Source organism: Palaemon carinicauda, chromosome 33 (genome assembly GCF_036898095.1).
Source record: "Palaemon carinicauda isolate YSFRI2023 chromosome 33, ASM3689809v2, whole genome shotgun sequence".
Lineage (NCBI taxonomy): Eukaryota > Metazoa > Arthropoda > Malacostraca > Decapoda > Palaemonidae > Palaemon > Palaemon carinicauda.
The window spans coordinates 30,415,352-30,438,856 of record NC_090757.1 but is presented as its reverse complement, the minus strand read 5'-3'; the positions used below and the strand labels follow the sequence as shown (position 1 = coordinate 30,438,856).

The 23,505-nt window shown below is 40.2% G+C and overlaps 1 pseudogene; it reads right to left on the bottom strand.

Annotated features, from left to right (window-relative positions):
* Positions 1-962: 962 nt before the first annotated feature.
* LOC137625913 (uncharacterized) overlaps positions 963-23,505 on the bottom strand; it is a 455,952-nt pseudogene continuing 433,409 nt past the window's right edge.

Genomic DNA, 23,505 nt, shown 5'->3' with positions numbered 1-23,505 from the left:
CTATGAAATCGCCAACCCCTGGAATCCGAAGGCCAAATTTCCTACGAGATAGTTCCGCGTGCCAGTATGGGAATACTGACACTCCTAGGTGTCCAAACATTTTCGGGCAGTTGGCAAGACCACCACAGCTCCCACAATTGATTTTGAAATAAAAACCGATCATGGATACAATGTCCCCTCTAAAAAACCTGGACAGTGAAATGGGTAAGAGAGTTTTGACAGCAAGGTTGGAGACAGCTGATAATTATGAAGGAGGAATAAGCAATAAGAAGTAATAGAAAAAGAATGAGAGAAATTTAGAGTCAAACTGAGGAAAAGAAATTCCCCAGTTCGAGAGCCCTCTTGCACGTCACAAGCCTTCAGCACGGGAATGATATGCCGTGCTGAAGCCCGATGACTTCATCAAGGCATTCTCTCGTTAAGAGGGAACTACCAGGTAAGTCTTATGTCTAAAATTGAGGATCAAAAGTTCCTCCCCTCCGAGGGGGAACAAATAAACCCACCCCGCGAATGGGAAAGAAACCCCAAGAGGAGTCATCAAAGCAGAGGAATCCTTCCGATAACTCTGCAGCATGAACATCGACATCTGGAACCACCACATTACTCTGCAATGGTGCTTCGCATAGAAACACAAGTCACATCTGTAAAGAAAAGAATGAGCGTAAAGCAATAGCGGTAAATGGCTAAACCTTGAACAGAGAGAGGAGACTTCTGCTTTCTACCAGCCAAAAGTAAAAAGTGACATGGTTCATTGAACCGTGAGTACATATAGGTGGCTGGTAGCCCCAAACCATCCCCCTACCTACCCACTGGTTAGGTAGGGTTGCCACCTCACACTTAAAAGTTAATAGCTGCCTTCCAGCTGCGCTAGAAGTTATATCCACATAAATAGTAGAAGTTTTGTTAATATGGGAACAATTATAAGTTAACATCTAATTGCTTGTGATAAAGACAAAAAGATAGAAAATTTAGAACCTTAACAAAGGTAAGACATTTCTTTTATTGAGCATGCATTTTATAAAAAGGAAAAGCTCTTATCCAACAAAATATGATATATATTTTATGAATTTTTCTTGAAATAGCACAAACCAAAATAATAAAGCATAGTTGAAAAAAAAAAATTGTAATATCATACCACAATTCATTTCATCGTCTCCATCACGACAATTAGCCATTACATCACAGACATACTGTCTTTCAATGCACTCATTGTCTCTATACTGCTAAAAGAATAGTTTTTATTGTATCACTCAAACAAAAATCTCAATCAATGGTGACAGCTAAAACCGTCCACAAAACTAAAGAACCAATTTTTCTTTTACCTTGAAATTATCAAAACAGTTATTTTCAATACAATGTAATTCATCCGATCCATCAGAACAATCTGGAATGGAGTTGCATTGAACAGTGTAAGGGATCCTGGAACCCATTGCACTGGTGCCATTTTCACATTCAAACATTTCTGTAAACAAAATGGCTTTCAATAAAGTAACCCATAACTGGTCAAGTAAAATTCTCTAAGAAAATGAGAATTCAATGAATTGGACATATAAAAACAAAAACTTTAATCTAATATATAGCATATGCTGATGAATAATGTCCATGTGAATAGGATAAACAAAGTGTAAACAAAATGTGAACAAATTACAGACGATAACCAAACACTTAATTACTGTATATTACAGACAATGTTGACTAACCTTCCATACAATTAACTTTTAGCTGAGGAGACATTGAAGACAGAGGGTTTGTCAAAGTTTCTTCATAAAAATTACTAGTGCGGTTTTCTTCTGCCCCACTAACAACTAAAGATTCATTTGCTTTTGTTGACATTTCATGAGAACTAGAATTGCCTGAATCAGCTATAATTCCAATCATTCCTAAATCAGAGCTAGTATCAAGAATGGTATCAATGATTATTGGCAAACCATCATTATTATTATCATGAATTCTACTTTCATTAGAATGAGGGCTTATGGCCTTTGTGTCATCGGAAATCTTTTTTTGTGCCCCTCCTTCAGAAATTTTTGGATTATTTTGTTCATCATTAATTTTCTGCTGAGTTGTACTGGTTAAGGTTGTCTCAACTGATGAGGAAGACTTATCTTCCAATACAGTCACTTCTTTCATATCTAACTTTTTGTTCACTAGGCACTTTGGAAACATCTATTGCTGGATCTCCTGACGTAGCTATTACAGTAGATTGTTTAGTAGTAGTTGTCGAAGTTGTGACGTCAGGAGACTGGCTAGATATATTGGTCTGGGCTGTGAACACATTTGCATCAAGATGAGAATTTTCTTGTAGTGTATGGTTAAAAGTATTTTCTATTCCTTCATTATCATGAAATGAAATACCATCAGTTACTGTGGAAGAACTGTTATCAATAGTATGGAGGGACTTCAAAAGAACTCTTATTTACTCTAGACATATCCATTGATTGCAAACGTGCATCACCTGGAGAGCCTCCTGGTCTAAGATCTGAGAAATCTTGAGAGGGCAACTCCCATGAAGAATTTGTGAATACCTTTAGAAGTGGTTGCTCTGCAACAAGAGTACCATTAATCGTAAATGGAGGTGCATGATGAGTTTCATTGTGCAATGTCGTTTCATTGGTGACCTTAAAATCTGCATCTGGAGTAAATATGGTTGCATTATGTTTTGTGGCATTCATACTACCAGTAGTATCATTGGATGTTTCTGTAAGAAGGACAGTTGTATTTTGCCCTGGATCATCACCAGTAGTTGCATTGATCAATGTTCCATTAAACCCGCCACTTTCTGATACAACAGTAGTGTTACCAACTTCCTCTTTAGAATGAGCAGTTGTGGCAGTTGAAGTAGCATTTTCCACCTTTTCAGAATCATCAGCGCTAGCTTCCTTACCATATAGGAGTTCATGTCTGATCTGAATAAGTATAGCATCATTTCGAGAGACAGCAAAGAAAGGGTCCTTGAATTTTACTTCTTTCTTTTCCTCGTCTGTTTTAAATAAAAAAAAAAAAACAAGATCATTACATTAGGCCATGATTAACATGAGCAAAAATAAAACTTATCAATGATATAAGGAAAGTATTAGCAAAATAGTACCAACTTAACAAATATTCATAAAAAATTGTACACAAAAAACTGTTCAAAAGAGGAATGAAAGCTTTACAATATTTTCTTTAAAAAGCCTTAATTCAGTGGAAATAAATGATGAAAACTTGTAAAAAGTTAAACAACGATAACTAAAAACCAGCAAGATATTACGTGCAAGAAGTTTACCTTATAGAGATTTTAAAATAGGGGGAAATTTACATTAAAGAAAATAAGAGCTAAAAAAAGTTTGAGCTTTAGGATGGTAGTTGGAAGTTTTAAATTGGTTGCCCTCTTTGGGATAAGTTGAAATAGTGAAATCTTTCTTAAAGAAGTATAAGTACAAAATTTAATAATAAAGCAAAATTGAGATAATTTTCTTTATAAAAAATAAAATATTAAATGTAAAACTAATAATATAGGACATTACTATCTCATGTAGAGATAATCAAGAATAAAGGTAACTTAAAAGGTTTTATGAAGAATTTATCAAAATTAGATGAGCACCAGAAGAAATATTCAATTGGCCTGAATACCAACAAAGCCTGGTACCATGAAAAATAATTCTTATATTGCAAGAGGGAGGGGGGGGGGTGTGAATATTTTGCAGCAATTATCATTACAGTATTTCCATAAACTTCCCCCGAACTGATATACACTTTAACTCAGTAATGAAACAAACACACGGGAGTGTTGAGAACCTGCCGACCATCAGCGCAGGGTAGGGCGGCGAGGTAGGGGAGTGGTATCAACACAATGACAACTCCCTTACGGCGGAGGCCGTTAGATACGTTGTCAACAGTAATTAAAGTTACAAGTATCTAACAACATAAACGTATATTTCCATTTATATATATATATATACACACATATACATGTATAAGATGAATGAAAACACACAAGAGAAAAAGAAAAAATAACAAAATCAATCAAGGCAAGACTTTGCGAGAGAGAACGGCAGCATGTTCGTCCTCCACCGAGCCAAAAAATAAAGTGGTTACTCAGCCGAGAGGTGTGAGTGAGCGGGGTAGCCAGTCTACCCCACCCCCCACCCGCTAACTAGCGGATGGGGTAGATATCCCTCACTAAAATTATCATGGCTCGTATTTCAGCTACGCCGAAAGTATACCCCCATAAATAGCGGAGGGTTTGTATCCACGCCGGAATAAATAGTTTTTGATATACTGTACTGATTCAAATGCAGTTTTATAAGATATTTGTTAACCCTGATTTCATCAGTTAAATGTACAGTATTTCCTGTTAGCATCCAGTGAGATTAGCCTCATTTGAAAAACTTGTCTTCAATACACTTTATTTTAGAGTTGAAACCAGTTTCAGGAACTAGGTTTCCATCAGGTGGAATTTCACTTCTATTAAAGAGTGTTGTATCTGTAATGAAAAGTGTTTTAGGAATAAAGCCTGTTTCAGGAACAAGGTCATGGCCAGAGGGAGTCTCTTTTCCGTTTACATCCATCCCATTTGTGTGAGCACTATCTGATGATGAATTTGTGACATTCATGATCCCAGTTACACTGGTAAAGTAAAATTCAGTTACTGATTCTAAAGTGATATTCGTAAAATCTGAAGAATCTGACCAAGAAACATAATCTTGTTCGCTTGTACTATCTGTTACCAGAGAAATTTCTTCCTGACCAGAAAAAGATGTTGGAGGAAAATTTCTTTCTGAACTAGGAAACATAGTAAAGTCAATCTCTGTACTAGAATATTCTCTCTTCCCCATATCCTTATTGAAGATAGTAGTCTCCAAGGGAATGCTAAATTAAGAGGTGAAATATATGTGACTACCTAAACTTTGTTCAGTATTGAAATCAGTTTGAAAGTTTTCATTTTGCATTTGATCAGTAAACAAATAAATTTCTGATGTCAAATTTCTTTTATTAATATCAGTCATTCCATGAAGGAAGCCTGCTCCTGTTGTTAAATCTCTGTCAAATGGGTGATTGGCTTCAGATTCACTGTTAATACTTAAATAAGACTCCGTAGTAACAGTGAAACCATTTTTGGATATCCAGTCTATTTCTGTTGGTGAGCTCAAACCAGTGGTGGATTCAAAGTCTACATTTGTTGTAACTTCAATATTGACTGAGAAAGTAAAATCAGTAATAAAATCTATTCCTGAGGGTAAATCAATTTCTGTTAGACTATTTTTTCAGTAAATCCTGTTTCAGTGGGTAAGTTTGTCAAAAGTGTTGAGCCTTTTTTATCATATGGATTAGTAGTAAATTCAATTTCTAACTTTAAGTCTTGTTTGTGTGTTATTAAAATCACTTCACTTTTAGAATCTGCTTCAGTGAAAAATTCCATGCATCTTGAAACACCTTCAGGCACTTCAGAGGTAAACTCTGTAAAATTTAAAGTTGTGGTTTCACTAATAAAATTTCTTTCTGAAAATTAATTTATTTTTGTTGGTTATATTGAAATCATTGGTAGAATCCATTCTGGAGGCTGGACTTGCCCAACTTGAAGTATCTGTTTCAAATATAAAAATTTTTGATACTGAAATATCAGCTTCCGTAGTAACATCACTGATAGAATTTGAACCCACTTCATAAATTGTTTCATTAGCAGAATCTATTTTGGAAGTGTCTGTAGCATTCAAAGTATCTATTTCAGAGATAAACTCTGTAAAACTTGATGTTTGTGTTTCAACAATAACATCAGTTTCTGTGGTTGAATCTAATTTGTATGTTGGTGTGGTTATTTCCACATCTGCAGTAGAACTCATTTTGAAAGTATAACTTGTTTCCCTCCACACATCTGTTTCAGAGGTAAAATCTGTAAAATTTGATGCATCTCTCTTAGTTGAAACATCACTTTCTGTGGTTAAATGTAATTTGTTTGTTGTTTCAATTACTTCTAAATCAGTGGTATAACTTAATTCGGTCACATAACTTGCCCAACTTGAAATCTCCATTTCAGTAGTACAGTAATATCACTTTCTGTCGTTGAAAACGGATTACCTGTTGAACTTGCCTCTAAATTGGTGGTAGAATAAATTTCTGATATAAGACCTATTTCAGTACTCAACTCAGTCTCAGTTGTGAGATCTGTTTCTGTTACCCACTTTGTTCCACTAGATGTATTAATTTCTATAGTTGAATATTTATCACTTAAGGTGTTGTCTGTCTCTTAAGTAATATCTGTGAATAAGATAGGGCTTGTACTGATTGTAAATCCCAGACTAGCAGTGAAACTTGTTGTAACTGGAAAGTCAGTTTCAATTAGGAAAATGCTAGGATCAGAAGGCTCTTCTGTTTGTGATGTGGAAGCAAAGAAATTGGGTTCTGATGAAGAATTAGAGATATTCAAATGTAAAGTACTAGAGGGAGAAGAGTTTGTTACAGTTTGCACTGAACTTGATGCTTCAGTTTGCTGATTAGTTGATGAAATGGTTGATGTCAAAGCTGTGGAATTTTGAAATAGAGTATATGTGTAAATCAACGTAGGCATAAGGATAGCATATTTCCTGGATAAATACGGCAAAGTAAACACTAATATGATGTATCTAAGAATTCAATTATTGTACTGTACACTGCTAGGATAAACCCAGGCCGTAATCAGGACACATGCATACTTGGTGACAGCTATAAAACCAGAAGCTCTACAGATGTTAAAGAAGATAAATAAAAGAATAATAAAGGATTTGTTCAGTTACCCCTTTGAGCGCCATTAGACGTTATTTATGTCTGCTATTTCTACTGCCTTTAGTGACGTGTGACTTAATCTACGTCCGGTAATTAACTTTTTTTTTATTTTTCACTTATTTACATGTAGGAAAATTTTACCAACTATGTAATATTATAAATCAATGGAAAGGAAATTTGTTCAGGTATGTGATAATGAATATCGTGATTTCCTATCTTGTATAGTTTTTGTGTTAAGATGAGTTAAGTAAAATGTCCAAAAAAAAAGGACCTGGGGCTTGAGTACCAAATCACTTGGTTGGGGCTCAATGGGTTAAAAATTTCAATGATGAGTTTGCACATCAATAAACATGGGACTTCTGTCCTCCTTTAGCCCATAGTAAATATAGTGAATTTACAAGATTTTACCAAAAATGCAATGAGTAGACTATATTAAAGTTAATTACAGTGCAAGCAGTTCCACATACAACTGTATTCTTAGAAATATGGGTATACAAAATGCAAATGCTGAAGCACTTAATGTTATAATTAGTCTCTTCAAACCACTACTGTTTGTGAAAGAAATTTCTTCATTATAGTTACTAGCTTACTAACAAATGTAAGTGAAAAATAGAAAGTGTATGATGCAGAAGTTTATTTTCTTCATCACAAAAACGATGTTAAAACCAATTTTCAACTCTGTAACAGAACTATTTCATCTCCTACCATACAATTCTTGCAAATTAGTAAGAAGTACAATGTATAGCATATATTAAAAACTTATCTAACATTAGCTGATAACTGCTCATTGGTGTCTTCTTATCTTCAGTGAAAGGTATACAAAGTACTGAATGCAATTTTATGCATGCAAAATTAAGAGGACAATGCAGTTTTACACTTGCATGTTTTTATGGCTCCACATGTTATAATTATGATGAACAACTATGAAGATGCAAGAGCCAAATGAATGCACTGAAAAAACAGACAAACTTACCAGTTGGATTGTAACATGTCGTCATGTCTTTATAATCCAAAATCTTCTGGTCAGGACAGGTGCATTCAAACCTCAAAGTGGATTCTCGGAAAACACAACTATTTGAGCATTGCATTTCTTTGTTTCTACATTTATCTACCAATTCTGTTAAAAGGATAAATATAAGATCAGTAATGATAATATATCAAACAGCTATTAACCATAAAAGAGAGTAAATGAAATAACATAATATAGCATTCATATTCCATAAGTGTTCAAAAGACCTAGACCTGTGTTACACCAAGATTGAAAAACATACTTACCATAAACCCGTATAGAGTCTAGAGCAATTTCATACTCTTTGAAATTTGGCTCTTCTCTATCGGAAAATGTGGTTTCAAGTATCTGTTGCAGAGTCTTTGTACTCAAGGGTGGTGTCCTGTCTCCCTTTGGTTTTCCTAAAAATTTCCAAGCTATTCTGAAGGTACAAAGGATGCTTCCAGGTCTACCAAAATGAAAGAACATAATATATTACTTGCTTTCTCTCACACAAATTATTTTATTGTAGTTTTATTTATATTTATATATATATATATATATATATATATATATATATATATATATATATATATATATATATATATATATATATATATATATATATATATATATATATATATATATATATATATATATATATATATACATATATATATATATATATATATATATATATATATATATATATATATATATATATATATAATATATATATATATATATATATATACATATAATATATATATATAATATATATATAATATATATATATATATATATATATATATATATATATATATATATATATATATACATATGTATATACATATGTATATATATATATATATATATATATATATATATATATATATATATATATATATATATATATATATATCTTACAAAGCTGATCTAGTGTAGAGTAAATACAATTGTTTATTTATGATTTTATTTATATTTCATTTGTGCATTGAAGAGATAATAACCAGCCCATAAAAGGAGCTCCTCTCATGCAGATGTAAGTATATTATACAAATTATGTAAGACTTTCGTTGTGAATTTCAATGTATTCTTTATTCAAGCTAGTATATGTAGCCTAAATTTACATTATTTTAAAAAATTAACTTTTTATTTCACGTAACTTTGTTATGAGGTCTTACGTAATCTATTTGAGAGTGTTATTTGATCATAAAAAATATGAACAAGGGCTTAGGTATTGTTCTTTTATATTTTATGGGGTATTGCGTCATGTTTTAAAAAGAATGTTCAGTAACATGTGCTTTGGATAATTCTGTACAGTGCATGTGCTTTGGAAATTTCGTGAAGGACATAGTGATAGGATGTTATCTTTTCCTTATTTCGGGGACGAAGGGTGGGTGGAGCTAGCTGGGAGAGTCGTCTCGTGGGTGCGTTGGTGTGCATCTGAGACTTGCCTGAAAACCCCTGATTTGCCTCTTGACATTTTTATCTAGTTGAAAACTCTGACGCCCTTAGGCAAATGGCCCCATGCTTCCCAAATCTTTAAGAATCTTCTGGAAGTAGCTAGGATTCATATACAACAAGGCAACACCAAAGTTAGAGACACGGATAGCGAGAGAGATTACCAGACTTAAGATTGTCATCTCCTCACCACTCTCACTCTCGCATGCAACCCAGTGTATTGTTTTTAAAAGTGTTCAGAATGCACAGTGTGTCCTCTCCTAAGTGACTGTGTGTGTGTGTGTATCATCATCATCTCCTCCTGCACCAATTGGCACAAAGAGCCTTGGTTAGATTTTGCTATTCGTCTCTATCTTGAGCTTTAAAATTGATACTTCTCCATTCCTTATCTCCTACATTATGCTTTATGGTCCTCAGCCATGTAGGCCCAGGGTCTTCAAACTCTTTTAGTGCCTTGTGGATCCAACTTTTGTGAACTAATCTCTCCTGGGGAGTGTAAAGAGCATACATAAACCATCTCCATCTACCCCTCACCATGATCTCATCCACATATGGCTCTCGAATAATATCTCAAAGAGTTTCATTTCTAATTCTGTCATGACATTTAACTCCCAATATCCTTCTGAGGGCTTTGTTATCAAATCTACAAAATCTGTTGGATATTATTTCATTGTTATACCACAATTCATGTCCATACAGTAACACCACTCTCACTGAACTGATATATAGCCTGATTTTTATTTGTACTTTCAGGCGATTTGATTTCCAAATTTTACTTAAACTAGCCATTGTCTGCTTTGCTTTTTTTAACCTTTCATTAAACTCTAATTCTAAGGATCTTGTATTAGAGATCATAGTTCCTAAACATTTAAATGATTCCACCTCATTAATCCTTTCTCCATCTAATGATATTTCATCTTCCAGTGAGTGATTGGTTTCCAGTGAGAGTGGGGCTGAGACAGGGATGTGTGATGTCGCCGTGGTTGTTTAACTTGTATGTTGATGCAGTGGTGAGAGAGGTGAATGCTCGAGTGCTTGGACGAGGATTAAAACTGGCAGACGAGAATGACCATGAATGGGAGGCAAATCAGTTGTTGTTTGCAGATGATACTATACTGGTTGCAGACACAGAAGAGAAGCTTGACCGACTAGTGACAGAATTTGGAAGGGTGTGTGAGAGAAGGAAGTTGAGAGTTAATGTGGGTAAGAGTAAGGTTATGAGATGTACAAGAAGGGAGGGTGGTGCAAGGTTGAATGTCATGTTGAATGGAGAGTTACTTGAGGAGGTGGATCAGTTTAAGTACTTGAGGTCTGTTGTTGCAGCAAATGGTGGAGTGGAAGCAGATGTACGTCAGAGAGTGAATGAAGGTTGCTAAGTGTTGGGGGCAGTTAAGGGAGTAGTAAAAAATAGAGGGTTGGGCTTGAATGTAAAGAGAGTTCTATATGAGAAAGTGATTGTACCAACTGTGATGTATGGATTGGAGTTGTGGGGAATGAAAGTGATGGAGAGACAGAAATTGAATATGTTTGAGATGAAGTGTCTAAGGAGTATGGCTGGTGTATCTCGAGTAGATAGGGTTAGGAACGAAGTGGTGAGGGTGAGACCGGGTGTAAGAAATGAGTTAGCAGCTAGAGTGGATATGAATGTGTTGAGGTGGTTTGGCCATGTTGAAAGAATGGAAAATGGCTGTCTGCTAAAGAAGGTGATGAATGCAAGAGTTGATGGGAGAAGTACAAGAGGAAGGCCAAGGTTTGGGTGGATGGATGGAGTGAAGAAAGCTCTGGGTGATAGGAGGATAGATGTGAGAGAGGCAAGAGAGCGTGCTAGAAATAGGAATGAATGGCGAGCGATTGTGACGCAGTTCCGGTAGGCCCTGCTGCTTCCTCTGGTGCCTTAGATGACCACGGAGGTAGCAGCAGTAGGGGATTCAGCATTATGAAGCTTCATCTGAGGTGGATAACGGGGGAGGGTGGGCTGTGGCACCCTAGCAGTACCAGCTGAACTCGGTTGAGTCCCTTGTCAGGCTGGGAGGAACGTAGAGAGTAGAGGTCCCCTTTTTGTTTTGTTTCATTTGTTGATGTCGGCTACCCCCCAAAATTGGGGGAAGTGCCTTGGTATATGTATGTATGTATTGCATACTCCTTTCTCATCATCTCTGTCTTTCTTCTATTTATCTTGAACCCAACCTCAAGTGATATTTCATGCATTCTGATAAGCAAGCTTTGCAAGTCCTGTGGTGTTCTGCTAATAAAGACAGCATCATCAGCATACTTTAGGTCAGATAATTTCCTATTACAAATCCAGTCCAATCCTTCTCCATCATCCCCAACTGCTCTTTGCATTACAAAATCCTTGAGGAGGATAAACAACATAGGTGACCAAATATTTCTTGGAGTACTCCACCCTTCACTGGAAATTAGTTTGATAGGACATTAACTTTGCATTTGCTATGCTCATGAACATAATTAAATTTACATATTTGAGAAGAACTCCATAAAAACGCAGAACTCTCCATAAAATTGGCCGGTGCACACTATGAAAGGCTTTTTCATAGTTCACAAATATCATCAAAAGTTAATTTCTATATTCTAAACATTGCTGTACATGTCTCAAAACTAAAATTTGGTCAATACAACTTCTACCTTTTCTAAATCCTGCTATTTCATCTCTAAGCTTTTTAGCAATCTTTCTCTCTAGTCTCTTTAAAATTAGCATACTATATATTTTCAAGAAAATTTATGTAAGTGTGATGTCTATAATTATTGCAATCAGTCAGATCTCTTTTCTTTTGCCATTTTCACCAACACTCCTAGTTCCCATTCATCAGGCCTTGCCTCATCAAGTAATCTAGGAGTCACTTAATTTTTTACCAACATTATCTCAGCTGTCATTTCCTTGTATGTAAAGGCTTTCCATCTCTTGAGATTTTTAATGATAGCACCGACTTCAAACACACTGAATCCAATCATGGGTACATCAAGGTCTTCCTCAGCTTCAGGTATATTATCATTATTATTATTACTTGCTAAGCTACGACCCTAGTTGGAAAAGGAGGATTCTAGAAGCCCAGTGGCTCCAACAGGGAAAATAGCCCAGTGAGGAAAGGAAACAAAGAAAAATAAAATATTTTAAGAACAGTAACAACATTACAATAAATATTTCCTATTTAAACAACAACAAAATTAACAAAACAAGAGGAAGAGAAATAAGATAGAAGTTTGCCCGAGTGTACCCTCAAGCAAGAGAACTGTAACCCAAGACAGTGGAAGGCCATGGTACAGAGGCTATGGCACAATCCAAGACTAGAGAACAATGGTTTGATTTTGGAGTGTCCTTCTCCTAGAAGAGCTGATTACCATAGCTAAAGAGTCTCTTCTACTTTTACTAAGAGGAAAGTGGCTACTGAACAATGACATTGCAGTAGTTAACCACTTGAGAGAAGTAGAATTGTTCGGTAATCTCAGTTTTGTCGGGTGCATGAGGACAGAGGAGAATATGTAAAGAATAGGGCAGACTATTCGGTGTATGTGTAGGCAAAGGGAAAAATGAACCATAACCAGAGAGAAGGATCAAATGTATTACTGTCTAGCCAGTCAAAGGACCTCACAAGTCTCTAGTGGTAGTATCTCAACGGTGGCTGGTGCCCTGGCCAGCCAACTCCCTTCATATTTCCTATTCATGACCTCACTAAAGTGTTCCATTCAATGTTACCTTTTTTCATCTTCTGTTGTTATAACACATCCATCTCTTTTTTTTATGGGTATACAGTGAACCCTCGCTACTTCGCGGTTCGACAATCGCGGATTCACCACTTCGCGGGGTTTTCCCATAACCCATATATATATACATATCGCGGATTTTCCGGAAAATTCGAAAATACCGCGAAATCTGAAGACAACCAAATACGATATTTTGTTACCTGTAATTCCATTAATACTGTAATTAGTAATATCTGCTCTTACTGATTGTTCATTGCATTACATATGATATATAATTCAGCACAGAAAGAAATAAAACACGAAAAGAGAATGTGATCATACGATAATTCAGTACGTAGTAAAATTAAATCGAACATGAAACGCAAATCAGATGCAGTCACACCATATTAGAATGGTGTGTACTGTAATGGATGTGCTTCTTTTCCATGAATCTTTTGTATGTATACGTACGTAGTACAGTACTGCATCCAATAATATTCTTTGTTGCAAAAATCACATTTCGAATAAGCGTACGAGAGAGAGAGAGAGAGAGAGAGAGAGAGAGAGAGAGAGAGAGAGAGAGAGAGAGAGAGAGAGAGAGAGAGAGAGAGAGAGAGCGTAAAATAGCGTACGTAAATTTTTATTATTATTGTTATTATTATTATTATTGTTGTTGTTGTTAATAAAATTATTATTGTTATTATTATTATCATTATTATTATTATTATTACTGTACAGTATTATTATCATTATTTATTATTATTACGGTATTGTACTTAATCTACGTACGTTCAGTATGCGCGGGGCATCTTCTATGAGTAACCAACGCATCATAGTACTGTAAGACGGGTTGTGATTGGTTCAAGCGCTGATAGATGACGAATCAGAACTCAAGTTTTGTTATCTAGCCTGTGATTGGTGTTTTGCCCGCATCTTCTACCCGCAGCATCAAAGTTCTCGCGGGGCTGGATCGTTCACTTTCTCTTTCCGCGTATTGCTGAGTAGACGTTCTTAAGTTTGTGAAGTTTAATCTGTGCTGTGTGCGACTGTTTTAAGTTGAACTTTTTGTTGAACTTTCTGTTAAATCCTACTGTACAATGCCTCCCAAGCGTTCTGCTTCTAGTAAGGCTGGTAGTGAGCCTAAACGCCACCGAAGGATGATGACGATAGCTGAGAAGGTTACGCTTCTCGACATGTTAAAAGATGGTAGAAGTTACGCGGCCGCCGGCCGCCATTTTGGCATCAACGAATCCACCGTTCGCTATATCAAAAAGGACGAGGCGAACATTAGAAAGACTGCTGCAATCACCTTTAGCAGATCAGCGAAGCGAGTCGTTACAACGCGTAATAAAACGATCGTACGCATGGAAGGTGCTTTAGCTGTGTGGATTGCCGACTGCCGGAAGAAGAACATAGCCTTGGATACGAACACCATCCAAACAAAGGCTTTGAGTTTATATGAGAATTTTGCTGCAAAGGAACCTAAAGACGACGACGGCAACCATGCTGAAGATGATGATGATGCAGATGATCCTCAACCAGGGACATCCACTGATTCCCAGCCTCAGAAACGTTTTTCCGCAAGCAAAGGATGGTTCGCGAAGTTTCAGAAACGCTTCGCCCTGAAAAGCGTTTCCCTGCATGGGGAGTCTGCTTCCGCTGACACTGCCGCTGCTGAAACTTACGTGAACCAGACGTTCAAGAATATTATCGCCGAAGGTGGATACAAGCCGGAACAAGTCTTTAATATGGATGAGACTGGCTTGTTTTGGAAGAGAATGCCGTCGCGAACTTTCCTGTTCAAAGAGGAAGCCAAAGCCTCTGGCTTTAAGGCATTCAAGGATCGCGTTACCCTCGTGATGTGTGGCAATGCTGCTGGATTTTTGTTAAAGCCGGGGCTTATTTATAAGTCGAAAAATCCTCGCGCTTTGAAAAATAAAAATAAGAATCTCCTTCCCGTGTACTGGATGCATAATCAAAAAGCATGGATTACGAAGATGCTGACCTCCAACTGGTTCCACCAGTGTTTCATCCCGCAAGTCCATGAATATCTCTTAGAGAAGGGCTTGCCATTCAAGATCCTTCTCCTTATGGATAACGCTGGTGGACACGCAACTGACCTGTCGCGTGAGGGCGTTCAGGTTGAGTTCCTGCCACCCAACACCACGTCATTAATTCAACCGATGGACCAGGGGGTTATCAGGGCGTTCAAGGCCCACTACACGAAGAATACCTTGGCGGACCTCGTTGCGTGTGTGGATGCTGCCCAAGATGACGAGGATGAAGATTTCAACTTGAAGGCGTACTGGCGGCAGTACACCATAGCCACGTGCCTGCAGAATATTCAGAAGGCACTTCAAGAGATGAAACCTGCAACCGTGAATGCGAGCTGGAAGAAGCTGTGGCCCGATATTGTTTACGACGACAAGGGATTTACTCCGTCGGAAATCCAACACTCTGCAATACGGAAATCTGTGCAGTTGGCTGCCATAATTGGAGGTGACGGGTTTGGCGACATGACGACTGAAGACGTCGACGAGTTGTTGGACTGCCATTCCCAGCCCCTAACTGACGCAGACCTCGAAGACCTGACGAAATCGGCAAGTGAGGAAGAGAGTGAGGGTACCCAGGAAGAGACCCAAGAAAATGTCGAAGAAACGGGCTTAACATTAGAACGGCTTGCCAAGTTCTGCAACCATATCAAGGAGGCGAAAGAAATGTTACAAGAGTGGGACGAGGATATGGTTCGCTCGATGCAATTCTCCAATAAGGTCGATGACATCATGACTCCCTACAGGATGCTCTTGGATCGAAAAAAGAAGCAGCGGCAACAACTTCCGATCACAAAGTTCTTCCAGCCTCGCAAAAAAGAGCCAGTTCCTCCTGCTAGTACGCCTTCGGAAGAAATTGAAGAAGTTTCCCAGGAAGAAGTTGAAGAGGTGTCCCAGGAAAAGACACCTCCGTCTGAAGAGACGTAAAATACTATCATTGACTGCACAGTAGAACACATCATCAGCTTCATCATCATCATTTCTACTGTGCAGCAAATTCATCGCCATCACCATTCAAGTTTTTCTTCAACTTCTTTCGTGGTGAGTACAGTAACAATCTTTATTTTTTACTTTAATATTCTTACTGCCTGTTTTATAGTTTAGTAATGTACGTACTGTATGCATTAAGTTAAAGGGAAGGTTTTAAAAGTCTACATGTTGTAACCTATCATATTTTTTTTGTTTAAAATTTACATTTACGTACGTAAAACAATCTCTCTCTCTCTCTCTATCTCTCTCTCTCTCTCTCTCTCTATCTCTCTCTCTCTCTCTATCTATCTCTCTCTCTCTCTCTCTATCTATCTCTCTCTCTCTCTCTCTCTCTCTCTCTCTCAAATTGTTTTCCTGCTTTGCTACGTACAAGTACTGTATAATTTATATTTGTAAGGTAACATATTTTGTAAATGCTTTTACTGTAAATACTGTATGTACTGTATCATTATTTATCACTATCATCATGCGCGTTAAATGCCTTGTTTGTTCTGAGCGTGGTTGTTTACTGAGCGTACACGCCGTCGTTTCAGGCGGCGTCATAAAGAAAAAGATTTCATTTGGAAGTCCTAAGAAAAATACGTAAACTAAAACATTGGTAATAAAAAAATCAACATACAGTACTGTATAATCAATATAATCGATGCAAAAACTAACCTATACACATATGTGTACACTAAATGAGTTTGTTTCTTCATTATGATCAGAGATGAACGTAAACAAAACATTGGTTGCCATTTTTTATCGTGCTTTTTAGGTGTTTAGGAAACGCATGATATAAAATCGCCTTTAATATTTGTGCCTGTTTTAGTTTAGGGTGCTGTAGTACATGCATTAAGTGTTCTGTACATTAAAGGGTGGTTTGTTAACAGTACTACGTACAAGGGAAGGTTTTAAAAGTCCGAATATACATGTTAAATAAATAGGTATATATGTTATTTTTATTAGTAAAATAAATTTTTGAATATACTTACCCGATAATCATGTAGCTGTCAACTCCGTTGCCCGACAGAATTCTACGGGAGGGATACGCCAGCTATCACTATACTAGAAGGGGGTGTACTCACCAGCGCCACCTGTGGCCAGGTACTACAGTACTTCTTGTTGACACCTCCTCAATTTTTCCTCGGTCCACTGGTTCTCTATGGGGAGGAAGGGAGGGTCAATTAAATCATGATTATCGGGTAAGTATATTCAAAAATTTATTTTACTAATAAAAATAACATTTTTCAATATTAAACTTACCCGATAATCATGTAGCTGATTCACACCCAGGGGGGTGGGTGAAAACCAGTGTACAAGACTAAAGGATAGCTAAGTATCCCGTATTTCATATAATCAGTTATCTCAAAATAACAATGAAATAATAAGTACCTGGTAAGGAAGTCGACTTGAACCGTTACTCTGCCTTTATTAAGTTCGTCTTCCTTACTGAGCGCAGCGTTCCTCTTAGGAGGCTGAATCAACTCTAAGGTGCTAAAGTATATAGGGCTGCAACCCCTACTAAAGGACCTCTACACAACCTCTAACCCAGGCGCTTCTCAAGAATGAATTGACCACCCGCCAAATCAAAAGGATGCGGAAGGCTTCTTAGCCTACCGTAACAACCATAAAAACAACAATAAAAGCATTCAAGAGAAAGGTTAAAAAAGGTTATGGGATTAAGGGAATGTAGTGGCTGAGCCCTCACCTACTACTGCACTCGCTGCTACGAATGGTCCCAGGGTGTAGCAGTTCTCGTAAAGAGACTGGACATCTTTAAGATAAAATGATGCAAACACTGACTTGCTCCTCCAATAAGTTGCATCCATTATGCTCTGCAGAGAACGGTTTTTATTAAAGGCCATCGAAGTAGCTACGGCTCTCACTTCGTGGGTCCTTACCTTCAGCAAAGCAAGGTCTTCCTCCTTCAAGTGAGAATGGGCTTCTCTAATCAGAAGCCTTATATAATACGAAACCCCGTTTTTGGACATGGGCCTCGAAGGTTTCTTGATTGCACACCATAAGGCTTCTGACTGTCCTCGAATAGGTTTTGACCTATTAAGATAAAATTTCATTGCTCTGACAGGGCAAAGAACTCTTTCTAGCTCGTTACCTACCATGTTGGAGAGGCTAGGAATTTCAAACGATCTAGGCCAAGGACGTGAAGGAAGTTCATTCTTAGCTAAGAATCCGAGCTGTAAAGAACATGTTGCAGATTCGGATGTGAACCCAATGTTCTTGCTGAAGGCATGAACCTCACTGACTCTTTTAGCTGTTGCAAGGCAGACGAGAAAAAGAGTCTTGAGGGTAAGGTCCTTGAAGGAAGCTGACTGAAGAGGTTCGAACCTAGGTGACATGAGGAACCTTAAGACTACGTTTAGATTCCAGCCTGGAGTGGGTAGACGACATTCTTTAGAAGTCTCAAAAGACTTAAGGATGTCTTGAAGGTCCTTGTTGGAAGAAAGGTCCAAACCTCTGTGGCGGAGAACTGAAGCCAACATACTCCTGTACCCTTTAATCGTAGGAGCTGAAAGGGATCTCTCATTCCTTAGATGTAATAGGAAGTCAGCTATTTGGGTTACAGAGGTATTGGTAGAGGAAACTGCATTGGCTCTACACCAGCTCCGGAAGACTTCCCACTTGGATTGGTAGACTCTACGAGTGGATACCCTCCTTGCTCTGGCAATCGCACTGGCTGCCTCCTTCGAAAAGCCTCTAGCTCTAGCGAATCTTTCGACAGTCTGAAGGCAGTCAGCCGAAGAGCGTGGAGGTTTGGGTGCAACCTGTCTACGTGAGGTTGACGTAGAAGGTCCACTCTTAGAGGGAGAGTCCTGGGGACGTCGCCCAGCCATTGTAGTACCTCTGTGAACCATTCTCTTGCAGGCCAAAGGGGAGCAACCAGCGTCAGCCGTGTCCCTTCGTGCGAGATGAACTTCTGAAGGACTTTGTTTATGATCTTGAACGGTGGGAATGCGTAAAGGTCGAGATGGGACCAATTCAGCAGAAAAGCATCCACATGAACTGCTGCTGGGTCTGGAACTGGGGAACAGTACAAAGGAAGTCTCTTGGTCATGGAGGTGGCAAAAAGATCTATTGTCGGCTGACCCCACAAGGTCCAAAGTCTGTTGCACACGCTCTTGTGGAGGGTCCAATCCGTGGGGATGACCTGATCCCTTCTGCTTAGGCGATCTGCTGAGACGTTCATGTTGCCCTGAATGAACCTCGTAACTAGGGAGAGGTTTAGACTTCTTGACCAAATGAGGAGGTCCCTTGCTATCTCGTATAGGCTCCTCGAATGGGTCCCTCCTTGCTTGGAGATGTAAGCCAAGGCTGTGGTGTTGTCGGAGTTCACCTCCACCACCTTGCCTAGCAGGAGGGACTTGAAGTTCAATAGGGCTAAATGAACTGCTAGTAGCTCCTTGCAGTTGATGTGGAGCGTTTCCTGTTCCTCGTTCCACGTTCCCGAGCACTCCTGTCCGTTCAAGGTCGCGCCCCAGCCCGAGTCCGATGCATCCGAGAAGAGATGAAGATTGGGGGTCTGAACCGCCAGCGATAGGCCCTCCCTGAGAAGGAGATTGGTCTTCCACCACAAGAGAGTGGTCTTCATCTCTTTGGTGACCGGGATAGAGACTGCTTCGAGCGTCAAACCCTTGTCCCAATGAGCTGCTAGATGGAATTGGAGAGGGCGGAGGTGGAGTCTCCCTAGCTCGACGAACAGGGCCAACGATGAGAGGGTCCCTGTGAGACTCATCCACAGTCTCACCGAGCAACTGCTCCTCTTCAGCATGCTCAGGATGCAATCTAGGGCTTGGCTTATCCTTGGGGCCGATGGAAAAGCCCGAAAATCCTGACTCCGAATCTCCATTCCCAGGTACACAATGGATTGGGAGGGAATGAGCTGGGACTTTTCTAAATTGACTAACAGACCCAGTTCTTTGATCAAGTCCAAAGTCCAGTTGAGACTCTCCAGACAGCGACGACTCGTGGAGGCTCTCAACAGCCAGTCGTCTAAATAAAGGGAGGCTCTGATGTCCGATAAGTGGAGGAATTTTGCTATATTCCTCATCAGATGCGTAAACACCATAGGAGCTGTGCTTAGGCCAAAACACAGGGCTTGGAATTGGTAGACAACCTTTCCAAAAATGAATCTCAGGAAAGGTTGGGAGTCTGGATGAATAGGAACGTGAAAGTAAGCATCTTTCAGATCCAACGAAACCATCCAGTCCTCCTGCCTGACCGCTGCTAGGACCGACTTCGTCGTCTCCATAGTGAACGTCTGCTTGGTGACATAAGCATTGAGCGCGCTGACGTCCAGCACCGGTCTCCAACCTCCTGTCTTCTTGGCCACCAGAAAGAGACGGTTGTAGAAGCCCGGGGATTGATGGTCCCGGACTATAACCACTGCCTTCTTCTGTAACAGGAGCGACACCTCCTGGTGCAACGCTAGCCTCTTGTCCTTTTCCTTGTAGTTGGGAGAGAGGTTGATGGGAGAAGTGGTCAGAGGGGGTTTGCAGCAGAATGGTATCCTGTAACCCTCCCTCAGCCAACTGACAGACTGGGCGTCTGCACCTCTCTTTTCCCAGGCTTGCCAGAAGATCTTGAGTCTGGCTCCTACTGCTGTCTGGAGAGGAGGAGAGTCAGTGTTTGCTTTTTGAAGCCTTGGAACCTTTCCTAGACTTGCTCCTGGAAGAGTCTGGACGGGAGCTTCCTCGGCTGGGGGCTCTACCACGAAAGGGCGGAATAAACCTCGTAGCAGGAGTATCAGCCACTGGGGTGCGATAAGTCCTGGGGACTGAGGGAGCAACCTTAGTCTTACGAGCTGAAGAGGCCACAAGATCATGGGTGTCCTTTTGAATCAGGGCCGCAGACAAGTCCTTAACAAGCTCTTCGGGAAACAAGAACTTAGAGAGCGGAGCGAAAAGGAGTTGAGACCTTTGACAAGGTGTGATGCTGGAAGAAAGGAAGGAACAAAGCTGCTCCCTTTTCTTAAGCACTCCTGACACAAACATTGAAGCAAGCTCGCCAGATCCATCCCTAATAGCTTTATCCATGCAGGACATTAAGAGCATGGCTGAGTCCTTGTCAGCAGGGGAGGTCTTCTTGCTAAGGGCCCCCAGGCACCAGTCTAGGAAATTGAACATCTCAAAGGCTCTAAATACACCCTTTAGGAAGTGATCTAGATCGGAGAAGGTCCAGCAAACCTTAGAGCGCCTCATTGCTGTTCTACGAGGAGAGTCTACCAAACTTGAGAAGTCAGCCTGGGCAGAGGCAGGTACTCCCAAGCCTGGTTCCTCTCCTGTGGCATACCAAACGCCCGCTTTAGAAGTGAGCTTAGTCGGTGGGAACATAAAGGAAGTCTTTCCTAGTTGCTGCTTAGACTGCAACCACTCCCCTAAAATTCTTAGAGCTCTCTTAGAAGACCTTGCAAAGACGAGCTTAGTATAAGTTGACTTGGCTGGCTGCATGCCCAGCGAAAACTCAGATGGCGGAGAGCGGGGGGTAGCAGAGACAAAATGGTCTGGGTATACCTCTCTGAAAAGAGCCAGGACCTTACGAAAGTCAATAGGAGGAGGAGAAGACTTGGAATCTTCCACGTCTGATGAGGGATCCAGGTGTGCAGCCTCATCATCAGAAACCTCATCACCAGAGTGTAGCGAAGTGAGAGGTAAGGTATGCTGAACAGCAGAATCTGCACGAGCGGGAGCAAAAACGCTTGTGGTTTCATCCTCAAGTCTCTGTTGCTGAGGCAAAACCTGAGGTTCAGGCTGCAAAGGCTGGACAAAAGGAGTAGCAGAAGGTAGGCGCATGGGTTGAGGAGGCTGACTCCTGGCATGAGTGTCTTGACTCAAGAGTTGCGCTTGCTGTAAGGTTAGCGGATGCGCAGTAGCAGGTTCCTGAGGAACGAGTTGAGGTTCCTGAGGTGTGAGCTGCGAGAGTTGAGGTAGTGGCTGCGCAGAACGCAGTTCTTGTCTCGCGAGTTGAGGTTCCTGAGGCGCAAGGCTAAGGTGTTGAGGCTCTCGCCTTGAGGAGGGTTGAGGTCGCTGCAGCGAGAGCTGAGGTGTCTGCCTCATGGATGGGAGAGGTTGTTGTACCTCAAGAGAGTGTTGCCTCACTGGTGGAACCGCAAGTGGAAGCGGAGGAAGTAAGGTATAAGCTTCCTGTTCCCATTGCTGAGGTTGCCTTAAGGAAGGCGGAGGAAGCTGCACACCGCTGGAAACTGGCAACTCAGTACGTGGTAAGGTATCCTGAGGAGCCTCAACATCGTACGCCTGGCAGACAGGACTGCGGTTAGGCGGAGCGATCGCAGGAGGAGGTGTAACCTTCTCAGTCTGACACTCACGCATTAAGACCGCAAGTTGTGACTGCATGGACTGCAGTAGAGTCAACTTGGGGTCGGCAGACACTAAGGTCTGCTGAGGCAAAGCCTTAACAGAAGAGATCTGTTGCGGCAGCACCTTACTCCTCTTAGGAGGTGTGCAGTCAACTGATGACTGCGGCGAGTCAGAGCTGATCCAATCACTGCAGCCAGGTTGTAGAGCTCTTGAGGTCTGGACTTTGCGTTTGATAGGTCTTGAGACCTGAGTCCAACGTTTTCTCCCTGACAATTCTTCAGCAGACGAGTAAAAGACGGGCTCAATCGTCTGCAGGTGGGAGTGACGGTCTCTGGAAGACACGCCCGCAACCACCGAGGATACTTCTGTGCGCCGATCAAGGCCTGCCGAACCCTTTTGCCCTTCGACATTGCTTCTCCCCTGGGCTTGGGAGCTTGCAAGAGGTCCCGGACTGGGAGGACGACTGGCACGCACAGAAGTACCCTCACGCACCACACTGACACTGACACTAGCACTTGGCACTGCACTGACACTAGCACTTGTCACAGCACTGGCACTATTACCCCCCACTGCACTCTTGACCTTAAGTTCCTTGACTTCGGCCATAAGAGACTTATGATCACTAACCACCGATTCCACTTTGTCACCTAAAGCCTGAATGGCACGCAAAACAACAGACATATCAGGTTGAGGGCAAATAGTAGGTTCGGGGGTAGCCACTACAGGGGGAGGAAAAGGTAGGGGATCATGAGGTGAGGAAAAAAGTGAAGAGCGAGAAGAACTCCTCCTAACTCTCTCTCTCTCTAACTTGGTTGAATATTTAAGAAATCGGACAAATTCAAGTTCCGAAAGTCCGGCGCATTCCTCACATCGATCTTCCAACTGACAGGGTCTTTCCCTACAGTCAGAACAAGCGGTGTGAGGATCTACCGAGGCCTTCGGAATACGCCTATTACAAGACCTACATCGTCTATGGGGTGGGGCTTGTGAAATGTCAGACATCTTGAATCAAAGAGTTAGCCAAGTGGGGATTCCAAATCAAACAAAAAGATCGTTAACCATTAATCAGAACTAAATAATAGCTATCTAAGCTAATATAGAAGTTTTCCAGTAAAGCGACAGCCGAAATCTGAGAGAAATACTTCACCAAAAGCCGTGAAAATACTCCAAGATCATAAGCGTATCCCAGAACGTCTTGCCGGAAGCACGACAGAGGAAAAATTGAGGAGGTGTCAACAAGAAGTACTGTAGTACCTGG